Source organism: Oryctolagus cuniculus, chromosome 8 (genome assembly GCF_051225735.1).
Source record: "Oryctolagus cuniculus isolate XC-2025 breed Fujian yellow rabbit chromosome 8, ASM5122573v1, whole genome shotgun sequence".
NCBI lineage: Eukaryota > Metazoa > Chordata > Mammalia > Lagomorpha > Leporidae > Oryctolagus > Oryctolagus cuniculus.
In genome coordinates, this window is record NC_142874.1 from 103,756,381 (window position 1) to 103,774,807 (window position 18,427).

An 18,427-nucleotide genomic window follows, 5' to 3' on the forward strand; every position below is an offset into this window, starting at 1 on the left:
TAGTTCTATTTAAACCCATTTGACTGTTTTCATTGTTATTGTCTGTTTTTTGAGGCATATTCAAAAAAATGTTGACCTTGTCTAAATATGATCAGAGTTGGTGAACTCAAAAGGCTTCCATAGCCTTGGCAACTCATGACAAGAGCCTAGGGTGATTACTGAGGCCATAAACAAGAGTGTCAATTTGTTAAGTCAACAACAGGAGTCACTGTGCACTTACTCCTCATGTAGGATCTCTGTCCTTAGTGTGCTGTACATTGTGATTTAATGCTATAACTAGTACTCAAACAGTATTTTTCACTTTATGTTTCTATGTGGGTGCAAACTGTTGAAATCTTTACTTAATATATGCTAAACTGATCTTCTGTATATAAAGAGAATTGAATCTTGATGTCAATGGAAGGGGAAAGGTAGCAGGAAAGGGGAGGGTTGCGGGTGGGAGGGAAGTTATGGGGGGGGGAGCCATTGTATTCCATAAGCTGTACTTTGGAAATTTATATTCATTAAATAAAAGTTTAAAAAAATGTTGCCTAGATTAATGTCTATATTCATTTTCACCCTGTTTTCTTCTAGAAGTTTAATAATTTGGGCCTTAAAGTGTGGGCAAAAGATCTTAAAAGAAGGCATACAAATAGTCAAAATGTACATAAAAATACTAAACATTTTAACCATAAAGGAAAGGTAAATAATAACTACATTGACTGTTAGAATTGCTACTACTAAAATACAAAACAAAAAAAACATAACAAGTGGAGCTGGGAAACAGAGAACAGGGAATCCTAACACACTGGTCTTCAGGGTATAAATTGTCATTGTGGAAAACAGCATGGGATGCCTCAAAACATTAAAAGCAAAACTATAATAATATGGTCCAGCAATCTCATCTCTGGGTATATATGCAGATGACATGAAATCAGTATATTGAAGAAATATCTGCACTCACTTGTTTAGTTCTAACTATTTACAATAGCAAAGCTATGGAATCAACCTAAGTGTCCCTCAATTAGAGGAATGAATAGAACAAACGAAGCATATACACACCATGAAATATACTCAACCAGCAAAAAGAAAGAAACCCTGTCGTTCACCACAACACAGATAAGCCTTGAAAGCAATAAGCAAAATAAGGTAGGTACAGAAACAGAAATACCATAAGATCTTACTCATATATAGAATCTTACAGAAACTAATCTCATAGAAGTTGACACTAGAATGATGGTTACCAGTGACTCGGATGGTGAAGGGAGATGGATAAAGAGATATTTGTCAAAGGATTTATAACTATAGTTTGATGGGAAGAGTATTGAAAATATGGCTACAATAGGGAAATTCATAGATACAGGAAATCGTAAGTGATTGATGGTATTCAGGAGGTCAGGGGGAAAGATATTGGATGATGTCAGGAGGAGGATCACAGAGAAATGGGGACTGATTAGTAATGGCTCTGGAGTTCATTCCCAGGCAATGTTAATGATTGTGGTGTTGGCTACACAATTTTGTGATCATACTAAGAAGGACTGGTTTGTACAATTTACCTGGACAAATTCTGTGATATTTGAGTTATAACTCAGTAACACTATTTGTAAAAAAGTGAATATATACATCATAACGAATGGTTATTTTTAGGGACTGGCATGGTGGCACAGCAGGTAAAACCAGCACCTGCAATGCTGACATCACATATAGGTGCTGATTAGGTTCCCGATGACCGCACTTCTGACCCAGCTGCCTGCTAATGGCCTGGGAAAAGCAACAAAACATAGCCCAAGTGCTTAGGCCTCTGATATCCATGTGGGAAACTCAGATGAAGTTCCTGGCTCCTGGCTTTAACTTGGCCTAGTGCTGGCCATTGAGGTCATCTGGGGAGTGAACCAGCAGATGAAAGACGTCTCACACTCTCCCTCTCTGTCTTTCTCTTTCTCTCTGTCTCTCCCTCTTTCTAACTCTGACTTTTGAATAAATAAATAAATCTTTAAAAAAAAAAAAGAATGGACATATGAATGCGGTCAGATAAAGAGCTCATACTTGTAAATGGAAACTTTTATCAAGTAAAAGGAAAGTTGACAAATCAGAGGCTTCAAACAATCAATGAAAAAAATCTGCTATTTAATTTTCTTATTCTGTAAAAAAATAAATCATATTGAATGAATGTGAATGCTTAAAACATGCAGCATGGAATAACTATTTTCTTTTCAAAAAATCTCTATTTTACAGAAAAGTAAACAAAAAAATACAAATGTTTAAAGCACTTTAACTCTTCAAACATGAACCAAGCAGTGGAAACAAACACATGAGGACTTTTTAATGCCTTTGCTTTTCCTGCTTACTTTGGAAAGAAGTATTAATGTTAGCAAATAGTCCTTAAACACTTGTCTAACAAAAAAAGAAAAAAATTACAGTAATCACAGATGAAAGTTCAGCAGTGATGCTTACAATAAAAACTTTCTGGTGTGGTTCTTTTCTGTTTTATTAAGACACATAAACAAACCAGCAGAAACATTGAAAAAGCAAAATAATCAAATCAATTTTGTTCTGATTTCAAATACTTATGAAATGAAGAAAAATAAATGAAATGTACAAATAAACCTTAATTATACTTTGGGAAATACTTTACACATTATCTAAATACTGGTTACCTGTTTATAGTCTTTTCCATTCAACAGTGTCCCAACCATCTGTATTTTCATATTTTGCAATTAATTTCAAGTCAAGATTTGAAAAGATATATATTTAATAAAAGAAAGGTCTATGTCTTTTTTTTTATTATTATTTGACAGGTAGCGAGTTACAGACAGTGAGAGAGAGAGACAGAGAGAAAGGTCTTCCTTCCATTGGTTCACCCCCCAAAATGGCCGCTACGGCCGGCGCTGCGCCAATCCACAGCCAGGAGTCAGGAGACCTCCTGGTCTCCCATGTGGGTGCAGGGGCCCAAGCACTTGGGCCATCCTCCACTGCCCTCCTGGCCCACAGCAGAGAGCTGGCCTGGAAGAGGGGCAACCGGGACTAGAACCCAGCACCCATATGGGATGCTGGCGCCGCAAGCGAAGGATTAACCTAGAGAGCCATGATGCTGGCCCCCCACCAATATTTATTTAATATATCACATTAATTCCATTACTGCTACATTCATTTTATTTTGGTTACAAAAATGTTTAGAGGCTGCAATTATAAGATTTTTTTTCTTTTCAATTTATAAAACAAACAAAATGTAAATTTGGTAGTTCTGCTTTATGAAAACTTCATTAAAAATTTTATAAAAGCAAACTTTTTAATGATTCTATAAATAATCTAATAACTTTAAAAAAGGAAGGTCATGAGAAATGAGATTTACATTGAAATAGTGATCACATGGACATTTCCACTTGTAACAAAATTATCCCCTTGTTAATTTTTTGCAGGTAGAATAAAAAGATTTGAATCATTCCTATGTGTTTGAGGTTTTACATGTTTTATATAACCTACACAATAAGTAAAGCAAGATGTCCAGCAAGAAATTTAACACAGAAGGGAAAGAATGGTGAAGTTTTTGCCTTCTCTTCTGCACCTGAGAAACAAGTTCTGAGAAAAACATGTTTTTCACACCTAATTGTATTTTCTACTTTAGTACTAGTGAAGGTATTTAACTTAAATAATATTCTTTTTTAATAACTTAGATGGCAAAAGTACTTTCATAAATGGAAATAATGAATAAAAAAGAGATATGTTTTCCAGTCACATTCTAGGCTTCTGTGTGATTTGTTCATTGTGTTAATGGTGTGTCTAGGTAAACATCTGAAACAATATATGCTACTAATTAAAAGACTGCGTGTCCTGGGGTGTGAACTCTGTGAACTAATTAAATTCTGGCTGCCCTTCATTATGGAAAAGGAAAGTATGTGATGTGTGAAAATGTGCAAATTAAACTAGATTCCTAAATCCTTGAACCAATATTGGCTCAATAAAACAAGATGTCTTTGCTAATCTGGGATATACGAAATGAAGACTCAAGATGTACAGCTCACAGTATGTAGATATTCGCATTATGCACAATAATTTATTATGGCATGGTTAAAATAGCCATTCTATCAAAGTTAGCAAATGTGTCCTTCGAAGGGAAGATTTAAGGCAAAGGTCTTTGCCTTTTCAGTAAAATGTTAAATCAATTGCAACTTCACTTTTTTTCAATATAAACATAATACTAAATTTATGGATTATTGTACAGTTATTTTATTCTTTAATAGGTTTATTTTATAAATTAGTATTAATCCTCAAGCCAAATAAAAAGAAAAGCCTCACATTTTCTCTCATAGACTGACAATTTAGAAAATTCTTCCAAATAAGTTAAAATTCTCAGAGAAAACATTCTTCTTATTTTCATTATTTTGCTTGAATATTTATCCTAATTTTATTCCACCTCTTCTTCATTGATGGTCTGCACTGATGTTGGGAAAAAAATTAGGGGACAATTATCACATAATGCAGTAGTTGTGACTTGGTATATCCTCAAATTCTTTTTCATTAGCTTTACTATAAAAAATAAAGTAGCACTCAATGAAATCTTGAATTCAGTTTCATTAACTATTGCCAGATATCTACTATCAGTAAAACAGCTTGTTCTTTAGAACCCTAAGCAATTTAATACATGTAATTCAATTGGAAAATTCATTAGAACACTTTTGTTTCTGCTAAAATAGGAAAAGATGGCCTGACACAGAATGGGGTTGACTAATGAATAGTGCCACTACAATATTTACAAAGGGATTTTCTTTTTTTTCTTTAAGTTCAATGTCAACAAGTTTGTAAGAAATGGATTTTTTTTCTGCTTATAGACTATTTCTTAGGACAATGTTAGAGTTACAGGAATATTAAGCAGACTATATGGAGAGATCCTGTACATTCTCCTACTCTGATATACATGGTCTCCCTTGTTATTAACACCTTATATTTGTATGGTACAGTTGTTACAGTTTGAATGAACATGGATGCATTATTATTAACTAAAGTTCATAATTTATTTAGAATTCCTCAGTTTTTAACTGTATTCCAGCGTCCTATCAAAGATACTTTACATTTCATTCTCAGGTATCGATAGGTGCCTGTTGGTTATGATACAATTTTTTTTTTTTTTTTGACAGGCAGAGTGGACAGTGAGAGAGAGAGACAGAGAGAAAGGTCTTCCTTTGCTGTTGGTTCACCCTCCAATGGCCACCGCGGCAGGCGCACTGCGGCCGGCGCACCGCGCTGATCCTAAGGCAGGAGCCAGGCACTTCTCCTGGTCTCCCATGGAGTGCAGGGCCCAAGCACTTGGGCCATCCTCCACTGCACTCCCTGGCCACAGCAGAGAGCTGGCCTGGAAGAGGGGCAACCAGGACAGAATCCGGCGCCCCGACCGGGACTAGAACCCGGTGTGCTGGCGCCTCAAGGCGGAGGATTAGCCTAGTGAGCCACGGCGCCGGCCTATGATACAGATTTTTACAATATTCCTTTAATGTAGGATGGCTTAATTTCCACCATCATGCATCCCTAGGGCAGTAGCAATGACTAAAGCTATCGATTTTAGTTCATAAGATTGCTTTTGGCTATGTATTCTGAAGTTGCTGACATGTAACTTGCAAATTGTACTGTGCATTCAGGCAATTGGGCATCTTCCTTAATGTAATTTGGTAACTTGGATCATCAAATGCCCCACACAATGCTTAATGTAACTGTCAGCAGTTCCTCTGAACTTTTTACCTGGGTAAATCATGAGATGAGAACGAAACTTATGCTCATTTATTCAAATCACATTATTGAACGATTACTACAAGTATACATTCTTGCAGGATTCTTGTGATAAAAAAGAAAAAATCTTTGCTCTCACTTAATGATTTAGTTGGGACTATAAACAAGGAGTTAAATAATTTGATCAGATAGTTTCTGATATTGATAAAATTCTTTGAAAAATACAGTACATACATATTACTGATACTAAAATTAAAAAAAAAAATCCTAGGAAAAGAATAGCAAATATAATGATTTAAGGGATAAGAAAGCTTAGAAATCAGGTCAGTGCAATAGGAACATGGGGACAGAGAGGAAAGCAGTCAGAGAATAAAAGGCAGGCTACAATAAATCCCTTTAATCCATAGTAAGAAATTTGGATTTATATCAGAATAAATAAACCACAGGGGAATTTCAGATAGACATTTTGTTCAACACTTCTCTTACCTACATTTTAAAAATACAAGCCCACTGCCCTACAGAATCTAGATAAGAGGGAAACTACTGGAAAACAGATGCTCCGTCCAGAGATGATTTAACAATAAGAAATGATGTTGTCTTATGCTAATGTGGTCATAATAGAAATAAACATAAATAGAAAGACTTAAAAAGCTTTTGGGGTGTACAGAATTTGCTGCTTAAATAATGCTGGGGTAAAGGAAAAAAAGAACCAAAGAGTTCATTTTTCTCCTTGAAAGCTTTTGCCAGTTACTGAGGTGAACTCAGGAGAAAAATATATTCAAAAGTTAATAGTAAGTGCTTTATTTTGATCTCCACAATTTTGGATGGTTGCCTTCATATGCAAATAGAAATATCAATGTGGTGGTTCACTATATGCCCAGAGTTTGGCAAGAAGTCAGGACTGATGATTCAAGTTTGGTTGTCTCACGGACATTGATGTCTTTTGTGGGAACTGTGTTATTATTAAGAAGTATGTTTCACAATACCATGTGAGAAAAAAAGAAAAATGGAAACAGGAAGGAAGTTAAGGAAGAAAAATATATCATGGAATAACTGAGTAACTGAACCCAGCTCTAAAAGCAAGGCAAAGGCAAAAATCAATGGAAATAAAGGGGTCCGTTTTTCCCTCATTGATTTTCACCGTTAACAGAGCCCTGTTTACCTCATCATTGGTTGCTTCTTTTACTCTTCATTTCTTTTGTTATTGTCATGGGTGTGCTACAGTACAAGTCCTAGTGCTTTGTTTCGAACTGATTCTTACCCAATAGAAAATGTGACTCTTTCTCTAAATATGTATCACCAATGTGTAAGTTAAGACAGCTACCAAAAAAGGCAATAGGTTTGGATAAAGAAATATATATTTCATCTCTTATCCATAAAATAAAAAAGGGAGGGAGGAGGAAAACAGGGAGAGAAGAAAGTATTATATTCTTAGAATTGTATCTATGAAATACATGAAATCTGTTCTCTTTTTATTAATACAACTTTTTTAAAAGTTACAAAAAAGAGCTCAAATTATGTACTTAATATATCCATTAGTTCTATTTTGTAAAAATATTTTAAAATATATAAGAATAGGTGATAACTCAACTAGACTCACCTATTTTATAATAGAAAATTGAAATTATTTTCTTCACTTGATGTCAAAATGCTCATTAAGTAAAGACTTTTTTTCTAGCTGACATGCATGGTAATTATATTATAGTATAAAATTTGTGTATTACCTTACTTTAATATTGCATTTTAAAAAGTAAACAGTATCATAGTTCAAAAGGAAAGACAAATTTTCTATTATATTAGTAGGCAATGAGGTATTTAAAATGCCTATGCAATCTAAATTAAATGAAAATATCAGGACAGGCATCCGGCCAGCAGTTAAGGTGCTTGCACCCTGCACTGGAGTACCTGAGCTCAATTCCTGTCTCCAGCTCCTGACTCAGTTCCCTGGCAGTGCAGAACCTGGAAGGCAACAACAGGTCTAGTACTTGGATTCCTGCTACTCACACGGGAGAACTGGACCAGTGTAAGCCATTTTGCGTATTTGGGAAGTAAACCAGTGGATGACAGCTTACTCCATCTCTGTTTCTCTCTCTCTCTTTCACTCTGCTCTCAAATAAGTAAAGAAAAAAAAATTGAAAGAAAGTACCTATAAAGAACCCATGCAATTGATAGAAATTAGATAATTAGGACCTTTTCTCATACTTTGCCTGAACTATACACATCACTTCATTATCAATAGTATCTTTACTGATATTCATCAGTAAATGGTGCATATCGTGTATATACATTACACAGGTGTAAACACAAACACCATGACAAACCATCTTACCCCAGTAATTCTGTGACTATCTTATGAAAATATTATCTTACAGCAAAATTTAATCTGCCTTTTCTATTAAGATGAAGAGAGTAGCAATCTTCTATGTTTTAAAATCCTCATTGAAGTCTAACCCTTAAAAATTAGCTTGCAAGTCTCCTGGCTCCTGGCTCTGGCCTGGCCTAGACCAAGTCCTTGCAGGCTTTCAGGGAGTGAATCAGCAGATGCAAGATCTCTATCTGTCTCTCCTGATCTCTCTTAACTCTGTCTTTTAAATAAGTAAATAAATCTTTTTAAAACATTAGCTTATAAACAAAGAGAAAAGTCAAATTCTGGCATACATCCTTAACATTGAATACACTATAATTTAACTAAAAAACTTACTATTAACTTAGTTACCAAATGTTTTATAAATCTTCAGAATGTACAACTTTGAAAACTCTCTTTAAAGATAATTTCTTATAATGATCAACTTCATACCTTAACACTCATTTTCACTTTTCCCCTTTTTCAGTTGTTAATCGTATTGAGTTAAAATCTTTCAGAAATACCAGAAAAATATTACCATTCTCAGTGATACATAAAATCAAAAGTTATCGTTAAGTATTATCTCTCTAAATGTGAGCTGCAGAAAATCTTATTATAAAAATATAGAGACAATTTTGAATATTTGAATCATTAACTATATTTTAAGAACAGTATTAAATTAGTATCTACCTGAGACACAGATGTCTCAGGCTCAGAAAGCAATTAACTTTTATATATTATTTCCCAAACAGAACCGATAGTGGCTTCATTTTCACAGTCATGAACATACATTACTTTATTTCCTAGGCATTAAAAAATGGGGCTTTCAAGTCTTATTCAGTGCTGTAATTTATCTAACATAACAAGTAGATATTTAAACAAGACATTTTAATAAATTATTTTTATAAAATTCCCATTATCAGAAAGCTACACACACAGCAGATAACAGAAAAATAAAATTGCAAATACTTACAATTCAGATTTGTGATCATATAAATATTGTTTGTAATCACCTAATAATAGGCCCCATTGATATCGCTGAAATTGTTTACACTGAATAATTCATTAATTCTCTTTTTAAAAGGATTATTGACTTCCAGAGTCTTCAAACCATATTGCAAAGTCAAGGCGACAAAATGGCCCATTACCTCAAGAGAAGAAAAAGGTGAGTCCAGTGAAAAGTATTGGCTTACATTGAGTTTCTAACATGGCAATGATGTATTTTGTTTTCTTTGTGTTTCTTTTACTTCAATCATAGTCTTCAACTGCAAATTAGATATCATAGTATCAAGCGGTTTACTTAAAACAGGTATCTTTTAATGTAGTATGATTTTAAAGTTAATTTTAGGAACACTATACAGCAATATCATAACTGCTAATATCTGTATTTTTTTAAGTTTAGGGAGAAAAGGTCCATGCTAAAATGTTCTATTTTTAATATTTATTTAAAGTTACGATTTTACAACTTAGTAGATACATGTAAAAGAACAAAATCAGTGTCTATTTTTTTAAAGATACATGGATGCTTTTAGAAGATTGTAGTGCCAAATGACAGACTCTGGGTTCAAATCTTCAAATCTCAGTTCTGTCACATGTATGCACTTTCTTATACTTAAACATATCTAATAATAATAAAGACATCTTCCTATAGGTGAATATTTAATTTGACACATGCAAAGTGCTATGTGAATGTCAGCTATTATTTTTTATTACCAAAAACGTATATTTGGGCCTTTATTAAATGAAGTCAGGCAATAACTTCTCAGATGATGTTGTTTGTGCTTTTAAAGCAGGTTATCCTAATAATCCACAGACACATTCTTTGAATGTACTTGAATAATATAGGATACTGAAAAACATACACTTGCAGGGGCATTTGACATAGCATGGCATGTACCCTGGGTTCAGGTAATTGGGTCCCTGCCACCCATGTGGAAAATACAGCTTGAGTTCTGTCTCCTGATTTTGTCCTGGTCCAATCTCAGCAGCTGTAGGTATTTGGGAAGGGAATCAGTATGAGAGATCTCTTTGATCCATGTGTCTTGTCTGTCTGTCTTCTGTGGTGGTGGTGTGTGTAAGGTTTGTTTATGTATCTCTCTGCCTTTTAAACAAATAAAATTAATTAAAGTTTTTAAATTTTTGTCTTATTTCATTGTAACCTTACCAAATTCAGTGCATGACTCACTCTTAAGAGGCATGGCAGAACTTAAATATTTTAAAATAAGCCTACAGCTACAATTCTTTGGTCTAAAACAGTGGTTTACAAATTCTAGCATGCATCAGAATCACTAAGGTCTCACTAAAACATGGAATGCCAGGCGTTACATGCAAAATTTTTGATTTTGTAGGTCTGCTTTTGTCCCTAAGCAATTGCCTTTCCAACCTGTTTTCAGGTGCCTCTGCTGGCAGGTTAGGTACCACACCTGGAAAACCACTACGAAAACACATGGTAGGTTCCCCCTTCTGGATTTCAGGAGATGGAGACACAGCACTGAACAAAACTTCCAACCAGCACTTGCCAGTGGCTTTGGAGAGACAAAGGGTAAGTGAGAGCACCAAGTATGCCATTTGTGTGGTTCTGTGTATCCAGTCATGCAGGCCTGGACACTTACATGACCAACCAAAGAATTCACCAAAGTTTTAATTAAAACTATAAATCTGGTTTGGTGACAGGCGCTCCCAGGTAATGAGGAAAAGGGAGTCCCTCTAAGAGGGTGCAAGATGCTTGCTTTCGCCCAAAACTATCTTTACCGTGATCAAATTGCCAACTCCCACTGCATGTTTCTACCCAAAAGCTGCCTTTTTCAAGACCCTTCTGAGTTTCTAGTTTTATCATGAGAACAGAAAGAAGTTATCTGTCCCGCCTTCTGATGGCTGCTTCCTTTTATCCAGAGCAAACTAGACAGGGCAAACAAGATTACAAATCTAGCTTTTGATGGGTTCTCCCCCCCCCCATAACTGATTGTTAGCTGCTGTTCTAGTCCCCCTCCAAAAAAAAAAAAAAAAAAAAAAGTGGGCTTTACGGACTCAGACCCTCACCGTTCTGGGAGCCTCTGCCTCTCCTGGAGCACTTCAATCCTGACCACTGTGGGAGAATGCTTCTGTGTTCCTTCGGGGGGTCCGGGCGTCTTTCTTATTCTTGTTTCTTGAATTTCTGTGTTTGCTTTTAGATATTTGTGGAATTGATTTTGTTTTCTTCTGAAGGTTTTTACCTTTGAGCTATTCCTCTGTGGCTTAGTGGAATGTCTACTCTTTCAGTGAATACCGAGAGGTGTGTGATGGGAGCTCTGGTCAATGATCCAGTGTTTGGCAAGTATCCCGGGTAACATCCAAGTTGGACATGGTAGATCTCAACACCCAGCTACATCCTGCACCTTCTCATGTAACCACGGAGTCCTCACACTCTCAGCACAACAACGCTCCCACATTTGCCGGGTCCAGAGGTTTCTCTCCACCCTGCCAGCTTTCAATCAACAGAAAGACAGGTGTTCCCTGAGACAGTTCAGCCTAGGCGTTTGGACCCTGGGGGTGCTGTGGGTGCCTCACCATCCAGTGTTGCTGTCCAGCCACCTCCCAGTCAAGCTCAAAGTCAGTGCAGGATTCCCAAGTAGCATCTTAACCTCTATACTAAATGCCTGCTTATTCCATGATTTTTTAGCTCTTATTTTCACAATTGTTTGGCACTTGTTTATCAGTTCCCATTTTTATTCATCCTATATCCTTCACTATTTCTAAGAGGCTTGTATCCTAGAGACTAAATTTCTTACTTTCTCTGGTCACTACAGACTAGGATTTGTAGTAGCCAATTAAATATGTGAATAAGAAAGTTGGAATGCAAAAGACAGACAGAAGGCCAAGACACCTTTTCTCCTCCAAGAATGGTGGCTGACAGGTTGGCTACAAAAACAATCCTGGACGGGTACTGAGGTGTAGCTGGAAAAGCCACCATCCACAGTGCCCCATATGGGCGCTGGTTCGAATCCCAACTGCTCTAGTTCTGATCCAGCTCTCTGCTCTGGCCAGAGAAAGCAGTAGAAGATGGTACAAGTCCTTGGGCCCCTACATCCGTATGGGAGACCCGGAAGAAGCTCCTGGCTACTGGCTTCAGATTAGCCCAACTCCGACCATTATCACCATTTCAGAAGTAGACCAGCCAATGGATAGAACACCGCCCCCCCCGCCCCGCAACTCTGCCTTTCAAATAAATATATAAATAAATATTTTTTTAAAAAAAACAACAATGCTATTTTGTGCTATGTGGTCATTTGGAGTTTTGGACAGCAGTGACGTTGACAGGGGTTTCTTACAGCCTCCTAATGCCTGCATCTTGTTGTAGCAGCATGCATGGACACAAACAGATGGCTGCTGATTTCCTTTCAATAGCATTTGCAAAAATTCTGCAGTTTCTCATTTGGAGTAATTTCTGACACCTGTACTGAAATATGACTAAGCACCTCTCTAATACATGTTTCTACTCCCTCTCTAACCGAATCTGTTACTAATAATCACAGTGCTAGTATAATTCATTACCTGTCAGTCCTTCCTTTTACTCAGATTCATTCATTCACTAGTTATGCTTCTCTCTGTAGACTTTCTGCCTTCTAAACACTGCCCATTATTCCTTCTGAAGGCCTTTAATTTCCTAAATGTCAATTGATCCTTATCCACTTCATTCAAGCCCATACAACTCCCATGCCCATTTCTCAGGGTCATTTTCCAGATTAAATACATTGTAGTTATAAATTGCCTACTCCAAAATTATTGCTTTTTATATTACTTCAAATAACTCATTTCAAGAAACCTACTAAATAGTTTATTTTCCTTTGTTTTATTGGTCTGCCATCTGCTCACATACTTGTTTCTACTGAGACCTTTAACACATGATGAAAAGTTATTAGTCTTTTGGCAACTGCTGATGTTACTCAGGATAGGTTTACCGCCCAGTCTTCCTTTTGACCTTGAACTCTTACCTTCAACAACTTTTGGCCTAATTTCAGCCCAGGTTCATGAGTACAACTTGGAAAATGTCATTGTCTAGCATTGTTTACTTTACAAGCTGTTTATCATCATAAATCCAAATATCTTACTTCAAATGAATTATCTTGTTGTCATAATAAAATCAAGATTTGTTCTTACTCATCATCTACTTTTCTTCCCCTACCCTCTGCTGCTCCTGCTCTCACTGAACCCTTAGTTGTTAAAATGCACTTATCTTCATTATACACATAATGCATTCTTATTGAAAGAAAGAAGAAAAAAGTACAATGAAAAGCTAAGAAATTTTTCAGAGGTTAAATATACACCCTTTAGGCAAGACTCTTCACAGTTTAACCCAGACTTACTTTCCATGCCTCACCTTACCCTGAAAAGTCATATACAACCTTTGCTTAATTTCATTTGTGGCTTGGTTTGCCCTCATCTCTATAGCAACCACCCATCCTCTCTAAGGTACACCCGAAATATCTTGCCTTGCAGTTTTTCTTAGCAATATTTTGATGTGCTCTACAGACATAGATATAATACTCACTATTTTTGACTAAGAATTCCATTTGTAAAACTGTGCTAATATAAATGATTGGAGTAGACACACTTACACAAATGCAAGAACAGGGCTAGAATTTGGCCTAATGGTTAAGACATCTGCTCCCCATATCAGGGTTTTAATACCTGGCTCACATCTGACTACAGATTCCTCTAATGCAGGTACTGAGAGACAGCACTGTTGGTTCAGGTGGGTCCCTGTCACCCATGTGGGTTCCGACCTCCAGTGCATCTGCACTGAGTGTCTGGCACAAAGCTTTGGCAATCCAGTTCTAGTTGTTGAAGGGATTTGAGGATTGACCCAGTAAATAGGACCTCTACTCTCCCACCCTGTCTTCCTTTTCATAAATATTTTTTTAAATGACGTTGTACTTTGTAAGTCAAGATTCCACCTGTAAATAGATGAGTAAAGAGTGATATATTGGAGAAACAATATGCTAGTGTATATACATATTTAAAAATAGCTATTTAATGTAGATACATTAACTATATAGAACCTTATAATTATATATAATTATATTTTAATAAACATATGAGATGTATAAAATATATAAACATGTTATAATGTTGAACATCAGAAAATTTTCAAGACTTTACCATGTTCATATATATTGTGTATCTCTAGGAGGGAAAAATATAGTATATGGAATTTGCCAAAATGATTCCATCACAGTCTTTCACTTATTCTTTAAACAAATGTCTTTAAGAGTATAGTGTTCTATGGGAAAGCTTACAGAATTTATTTTGCTAACAAAATAAACTTTCTTATTTTCTTTTCGCTCCAAGAAAACTTAAGCCACATTCAAGGTTAATATCAAGTATATAAAATAAATATTTTCTTAACTTTTATACTTTTTTTAAAAAAATATTTATTATGAAAGTCACAGTTATATACAGAGGGACACACACATACCCACACACGCACGCACACACACACACACACACACACACATTGGGAGGAAGAGACAGAGACAGAGAGAGAGAAAGTGAATTTATTCACAAGTTCACTCCTTAGATGGTCAGAATGGCCAGCACTGGGCCAGGCAGAAGGCAGGAGCCAGGATCTTAAAGTATGTCTCCTAAGTGGGTGGCAGGGGACCAAACATTTGTACCATCTTCCACTGCTTTTTCCAGGCCTTGAGAGGGAGCTGGATCAGAAGTGGCACAGCCAGGACATAAACCAGAGTCCATATGGGAAGTTAGCATCACAGGCAGGGGCTTTACCAGCTGTGCCATGATGCCTGCTGGTCCTTTAACTTTTATACTTTTAATTTAGGATTGTGTCATTTTATAAACAGATTATACAGCCAGATTTGAGACAAACTACATAGGATAAATACCAGCTATTGCAAACTTGGCTGTGTTACTACCTTGGGTAAGTTATTTAACCACTCTATTGCTTCAATTTCTTCTTATTCAATAATGTGAATAATATTATTGGGGATTATATAAGGCGAGTGCTAAGCCTTTCAAAAGTAGACAGGGCTGTATATCTTTAATAAATATTTTGGTAGTGGATATATTTGAAAGCACTTCACTTTTATGTATTCTGTTATGTTTTGCAAAATCAAAGATAAGTACAATTGAATTGTTTCACTGCAACTTAAATGTAAAGTTGGAAGAAAAATTATTCAATTTATTGTTTGTGGTGATATCTGGAAAAACTAAATTTTCTTTTGTTCTTTGTTCTTTGTAAGACCAAATGATAGAGAGGAGGTTGGAAGAGAAACACGGGGCCGGGGCAGAGGGGAGAGAGAGAGAGATATGTTCCATTTGCTGTTTCACTCCTCAAATGGCTACAAAAGCCAGGTCTGGGTTATCATGAAGCCCGGAGCCAGGAACTTCACTCCTGGTTTCTCACATGGGTGGCACTGGGTCATTTTCCACTGTCTATCCAGATGCATCAGTTGCAAGGTGGATCAGACACTCCAATATTGGATGCCAGTGTTGCAAGGGATGGCTTAACTCACTGCATCAAAATTTAACTTCATCACAATCTTCAATTTTATTATAAGCTATGTAATAAAAGTTTAATGGTCAAAATGATATGCCTTAATTCCACATTTGGAAATTCTTTAGTTTCTTTCCTTGTTTAGAAATTAAGAATGCAGATAATTACAACAAATAAATTAATTGAACACTAAACATATGGCCTGTAATGTCACCAGTGAATGTGACAGAAGGTTAAAAATTGTTAAATCTTAAAACTAAAAAATTGGGGCTGGCACCATGGCGCAGGTTAATCCTCCGCCTGCAGCACTGGCATCCCATTTGGGTGCTGGTTCTAGTCCCTGCTGTTCCTCTTTTAATCCAGCTCTCTGCTGTGTCCTGGGATAGCAGTGGAGGATAGCCCAAGCCCTTGGGCCCCTGTACGCACCTGGGAGACTTGGAAGAAGCACCTGGCTCCTGGCTCCTGTCTCTGGCTCTGGCTATTGAGGCCATTTGGGGAGTGAACCAATGGAAGGAAGACCTTTCTCTCTTCTCTCACTGTCTATAACTCTACCTCTCAAATAAATAAGATATTAAAAAAAAAAACACTAAAAATAAAATACTGTCTTAGCAAAAAAATAAAATAAAATTCTGAAAAATGCAAACTAACCTACAGTAACAGAAAGAAGACCCACAATTGCTGGGTGAGTGAAAGGGTTGGGCAGGAAGAATTTTAAGAGAAATGAAAAACTTCTTTGGACAAGTTCATTAGCTTTACTGTGCTAATAGTTTCATGATTGTGTATATTTATTGAAATGTATGAAATGTACCTTTAAATATTCACTGCTTATTGTATGTCAATTTCCTATAGTAAACCTGTTTAAAATTTTTAAATGTCACAAATAGAATAAACTATATTTAATGCATCAATAGTATATAGGTGCTGTATTTAGTAACAGCATAAATTTACATCGCAGCAACACAGAATATAAATTTTGTCTGTAACAATCTTTAAAGCAAAAAAACTTGCAAAACTATTATTTACTATTTTTCTATTGTTTAAATGTTTTATTAAAATTGCTCTTTTAAAGTTTTCAACTTATCAAATAAAAATCAAACAAAATCATAGTAGCATACTTTAATACGCCAATTACATTCTGGGTTATTTGAAAAGCACAGAGAATAAGCGGGCCAAAGGTGTAAATGTGGACAAAATCTAAATGTTCTTTGATGGGATGCATTATGAAAAATAACTAATAATTTTTGAAAGACAGATGGAATCATTTCTGCCATCCTTCAAGCATCTCAATTATCATTCCATTTAAAAGCTACTCAGATGTCACAGAATCTGACCCCCAAGTGGCTACAATCTCAGCTCATTCATTTCCTCTTGGTAATATCATGTGCAGGACAATAATTACTCATTTCTGAGTTTCCCTCCCGCTCCATGCTCAGCAGGCCAGGTGATGGTCCAGGTGCAGTAACAAATAGCTCATAGCTGAACAAATGAGTTAATGACAGTAAAGTTGCTCAGCACAGATTTTACATGTCAAAAGTAACAGGTTAGCAATGTACCAGGAAGGAAGCAGCTGTTTGTACCCTCATTAAATAAGGATTTTCCCCCAAAAAAACCCTCATTTATTAATTTTCATTTTTATCTAGTCTTTCTGAATACTACCTTTTAGCCAATTGTTTATATTAATATGCTTTTAATTAACCAAGAATATGAAAGGCAATTATTTATGAAAATTAGCCTTTGATTTAATGCATATTGGCCTCCAAATCCAAACCTAAGCATCACTGTGCTATGTTGTAAGAGAAGGTGTAAGGGACAAGGAAAGAGGAAGTAAATAGGGAGCAATATGAAAGTAGGGAGACAGACATATGAGGAAGAAAACTGAGAAGTGAAATCGTTTATCTTTAGGGTGGGATATACACAACCTTAGCTATTTTGACTCCAAACTATTTTGTTTGATTGGTTTTTTAAATCTGTTTTTTCCTTATCCTACCTGTCTTATGTCCATTCTTTTTGCTGTCTGTTCTCTTCCAAAACTTATATGGAATCAGTTTCACATAATCAGTTATCTTACTATCTTTGAACTGTTCTGAAAATATATGTAACTTCAAGTGTGATTTCAGATGAAAATTTTTATGAAATACTTCAGTATTTCATTTAAAAATCCACATTGTCACACAAATATTTTGACAGAGTGCTGTAATTGTTGTCATAAATTTTCATTTATTAACTATAAAGTCAGTAGTTTTACTTTTTTTGCTATTTACTTTCTAAAAATAGTACAATGTGAAATGTATTCAAATGGCATTTGTTTTTGCTTTTTTTAATTGTTAATTTTCTATTTATAATATGCAGAGAACAGATTTCATGAATTTGAGACACAATTCCAAAAACACACAGATACTTTTCTACCCTCTTCCTTCCTCCTCTTTCATTTCTTTATTTTTTTTTTAATTTTTTGAAAGAACTTAGTTTCAATTTATTTTATAATTATAGGCTCAATTTTCCATTAAACAAAGTGCTCTATGAGAAAGCAGAGCCAAGTTACTTGTATCAAATTATGGCTTTGAATGTGAAAATGCAGGCTGGCTGATTCATTGCCAACACAAAAGCACAGACAGGTTAACTCTGATGCCCTATTCCTTTTGGCTACTCATCTCTCCAGAATATAAAAAACAAGAGTCACAACAGGAACACAACAACCAACCAACCTAGAGATTTCTCATTGCATGCATTATACAGTTTATATAAAATATAAATACATTTTAATAGTAAATATAAATATACTATAAAGATGTATAACATATATAATCTTTAGGTTTCTATTTTTCAAAAATAACTATGATTTTCATAATATAATAATTTTAATATTTAAAACTTAAATTTTCCAAATTATA

At 35.5% G+C, this 18,427-nt stretch overlaps 1 protein-coding gene across 2 annotated transcripts in view; it reads right to left on the minus strand.

The window, feature by feature from the left end:
* The window catches only part of CCSER1 (coiled-coil serine rich protein 1), a 1,433,531-nt gene that overhangs the window by 290,000 nt on the left and 1,125,104 nt on the right, over positions 1 to 18,427 (minus strand). The gene's annotated exons all lie outside the window — the stretch shown is intronic.